Source organism: Megascapheus bottae, chromosome 24 (genome assembly GCF_031878675.1).
Source record: "Megascapheus bottae isolate mThoBot1 chromosome 24, mThoBot2.hap1, whole genome shotgun sequence".
Classification (NCBI taxonomy): Eukaryota; Metazoa; Chordata; class Mammalia; order Rodentia; family Geomyidae; genus Megascapheus; species Megascapheus bottae.
Window position 1 is genome coordinate 26,441,086 of NC_143532.1, and position 4,512 is coordinate 26,445,597.

Consider the following 4,512-nt stretch of genomic DNA (forward strand, 5'->3'; position numbering starts at 1 on the left):
CCTGGTGATGTTGAGAATTGCAGAACAGACTGACATAATCAACTACCCAGCCTTCGGTATCTGTGGCTACTCCTATGGATTAGGAGAATCTACTACTTTAGCAGGTAACAAACCTCCCAGCCCTCTGTTAGCAGAGGGCAGAGAGATCCGTTTTCCGATGCTACTAGTAGAAGGAAGGGAAAAGGCCAAGATTTGTATTTGGTAAAGCAAGGCTGTTAAGAAATTTCATGCTGGAAAGTTCTCTTTAGTTCAGGTGTACATGCTGTTTGCAGAGAGGCCAAATGTGTGTGGGAGTGGGGGCCTACCTAGATCATGTCAAATCGCAGAGGTGCTAGTCCTCTAGAGATGCATCTTTCATAACCCAGATCTCAGCTACTCTTCTTTTTTTTTTTTTTTGCCAGTCCTGGGCCTTGAACTCAGGACCTGAGCACTGTCCTTGGGCTTTCTCAAGGCTAGAGCTCCACCACTTGAGCCTCAGCATCATTTCTGGTTTTTTTTGTTCTATGTATGTGGTACTGAGGAATCCAACCCCAGTCTTCATGCATGCTAGACAAGCAATCTACCAGTAGGCCAAACTCCCAGCCCGTACTCTTCATTCTTTATTTTTTTTTGCCTGTTGTGGAGCTGGAACTCTGGGCCTGGATGCTGTCCCTCAGCTCTTCAGCTCAAGGCTAGCGTTCTATTACTTTGAGCCACAGCACCACTTCTGGCTTTTTCTATGAATGTGGTACCAAGGAATTGAACCCAGGGCTTCGTGCGTGCCAGGCAAGCCTTCTACACCACTAGGCCAAACTCTTGGCCCTATTCTTTATTCTTAATGCCTGTGAACCCCCAAATAGGAGGAAACTCACCTATTGGCCTTCTCATAAACACAAGAGTTACAACTTTTCCCTGAAAACTGATACGTTCCAATGTATTTGCTTTTTGTTTTACTAAAATATGTAGGAAGAACATCTTTTAGGGAGGGGGGCTTGAACTTGAATGGTAGGCAAATGCTCTTAAGCCTTTTAAGCCACAAATCCACTTTCACTTTTTTTAGTGGTTAATGGAGATTAGTGTTATAGAGTTTCCCGTCTAGGCTGCTTTGAACCATGAATGATCCTCTGCCTTTTAAGTAGCTAGAACCACTGGTACCTTTGTCAGTTGTGGGGCTTGAACTCTGGGCCTGGGTGCTGTCCCTCAGTTCTTTTGCTCCATTTTGAACCTCCCTGCTGTTTTTGGTTTTCTGGTGGTTAATTGGAGATACAAGTCTCACTGACTTTTCCAGGCTTTGAACAGTGGTTCTCAGATCTCAGCCTTCTGAGTAGCTAAGATTATAGGTATGTTGGGTGTTTTTTCCTTTTGTCTCACTTAGAGATGGGATTACAGGCTCTCACCACCACACACAGCTTTATTGTTGAGATGGAGGTCTTTGATAACTTTTTGTTCCAGCTGGCTCAGAACTTACATTTGCTGGATCTCTGCCTTCAAAGTAACAGATTACAAGTGAAAGTTACCACACCTGGCTCTGAAGAGCATTCTGACAGCTTGTAGAATAGATAGCAAAAGGGGTCTAAGGAGATAAAATGGGTTAAGTATTGTTTAGGTTGTATGGACCTAAAATGTTCAATGCTGGGATGTACTTTGAGCTTTCCTGTTATGATTATTATTTGAGATAGGTTGCCTTGTTGCCCTGGATGGTCTCAAATTCATAGTCTCAAGCTTGATCCTCCCCCATGATGATTCTGACTAGCACACACTACAAGAACATTTCAACATGCCTGGCTTGTCAACTTTAACAATTTTGCCTGTCAGCATGTTGAGATCAGAGTTTTATTACTTAAAATTATATTCCAATCAGGCATCACTGCCTCACATTTGCAATCTTAACTACTTGAGAAGCTGAAATTGTTGAGATCTTGGTTTGTAAACATCTTGGGCAGAAAAAGAAAAGATTTCAAGATACCTTCTCAATGAAGAGCCAGATGTGATAGCTTAGATCTCTTATCCCAGCTACCGGAGATCTAACATAAATGGTATTTATCTGAGCAGAAAGCTAGTTCAATCTCGAAAATAACCAGCAGAAAAAATGAAGCTTCCAACACCAAACTTGAGGACAGAATTCAAACCTAAGTACCACCAAAAGAAATGTTTAGCATTTGTAATACCGAGTTATGCCATAAATAAAATGGACAAACTTTGGGCTGGGAGTTTGGCCTAGTGGTAGAGTGCTTGCCTAGCATGCACGAAGACCCAAGTTTGATTCTTCAGCACCACCCACATTCATAGAAAAAGCCAGAAGTGGTGCTGTGGCTCAAGTAGAGCTCTAGCCTTGAGAAAGCCCAAGGATAGTGCTCAGGCCCTGAGTTCAAACCCTAGGACTGGCAAAAAAAAAATGGACAAACCTCAAAAAGCTTGTTCTAAGGTGAACCTTTACTGGTTTCCACAGGCATTTGTTTATAGAGTTTAACACTAGGCATGTAAAGCTATGACCCCAGCAAGTCTGCTTTGCATGGAGCAATGCCAGCCCCTTCAAGGGGCCATCTCTTTCCTAAGTTCTGGTCCCTAATCCTAGCTGCTTTCTGCATGTTTCACAGGCAGGAAACTTGGCTAACTAGGCCCACAAAATCCAGCTCTCACTGAATCCCACTGACTTCTTGTCTGTTCATGCTTTTCCTCCTGCTCCTTCTAAGGACAAACTGCCACAGGGAGGAATTTTTCTAGTTCCTAGAATTGGACTGCTTCTCACCAAACAAGGCTTTCCCTTTTTTATGTTCCCCACTTTCAACTCCCTCCTCCCTCCAAATCTGGTTAGTTCTTTCTAATCCTGTTCTCTGATTACCTGTCCTATTACTCATCTGACTTGTTAGATACTTTCTTAGTACCAGGTGCTTCCCACCTCCATTTCACCCCCCTCCCTGTTTTTTTTTTTTTTAATCTTTACAGCTATAGAGATTGTATATGAAATTAATCAACTTAGGTGTTTCCCACCTAGCTGTAAGAACAGGGCCAGTGGCTCTGTATTCTCAGATAACAAGCTTTTCCTCTTTTAGTGGTGGGGATTAAACTCAGGGCCTTTGAACTCAGGGCTTTGATCCGCTATCCAGGGCAATCATTTGTTGAATGAGTAAGTGAATGTGTGAGTGTCTTCCTCATTTGGCAAGCTTCATGAGTGCATGGTAGAACATTTTAGAATCTTTCTGTACTACTTGAAATGAACATTCCCAATAACTGCAAAGACTTAGGCAATACAAGTTCTTCAGCTGACTTTTGGGCTTTGGGGACCAACACATTAGTAGTAGTATACTATGCTTGCGGCTAAGAACACGTGTTTTTTTACTTTCTCAACCTCAAGAAACATTGTTTGGATGTGCTAATGGTCCCAGAGGAAGGCAGCAGCCATAACAAGCAAAATATTAGGTTGAGAACAGACGTACAATAATAACACAGGCACAGAGTACAAATTTGCCTAAGGATGCTGAACATTAGCAGCTTGCATTAATACCTAAGATATCTTTGATTTTTCTGCCCGCTTCTCGTGCACGGAAACTTGTATTCTCAAGGGAGTGTTTGCATAAAAACCTCCCACGAGAAAGAGACTTGCTGATGGTTCTGATCTGCATGGTGGGGCAAGTTTTTGGTTTTTAAAATCCTCTATAAGAGGTACCTTTTATTTTTTTTTTTTCCTTTTCACACACACAAAAAAACCTCCCCCCACAGGATTCTGCCAAGTGTCTCAGACACTGGCTTAATTCACTCAGGTCGAGGCACCCCTCACAAGAATTAACAAGGTTTTTCATTTTTAGAATTTTTATTGAAAGCAGAATTGAGTGCCAGATGCTGGTGACTCACACCTGCAATCCTAGCTGAGTTAAGAGGTGGAGAGCTGAGGATCCTGGATCGAAGGCAACCCAGACAAATCCTACAGACTCATGTCCAACTAAGCAGCAGAAAGAAATGAGGGCACGGCTCCAACGGTAGTGCCAGCCTTGAGCGGAAAACGCTAAGATGGAGAGGCCCTGAGCTCAAGCCAATACCGGCCCAAACCCAAGCGAGCCCAGCAAACGAGCAATCAATCAGGGGTCCCTAAGTGAGAAGGCCTGCGCGGCCCACTTCCCGGCTCCTTAGTGGTGGAAACCGGGGGTGCACGGCGTGAGCGCGCAGGCCGCTGCGGGAGGCTGCGGGGCCCCCGCTGGGCCGGGCCGGCGGCCGGTGCCCCGGCTCCGGGAGGCGCGCTGCAGACCCGGCCGTCTCCACGAGCGACTCGCGCTCCCGGGTGGGCGAGACGAGTCGTCGGGCCCGGCTGGCCGTTTGCCCGCGCGAGCCAGAGCTTGGGGGCAGTTGCGAATCGAACGCGACGCGTGAGCTTGAGCCGCCCGAGTAACTGAAGTACTGGAACGCCAACCACCCCAATCCCGGGACCGCCCAAGGCCCGCCGCGCGGGCCGCGGCCGCCGTCCGCGCGCAGCTCTGCGCCTGCGCGGCCCGGAAGCCCCTCCCCTCCCCGAGCGCCCCGCGCGCGCTGCCGCGCCTC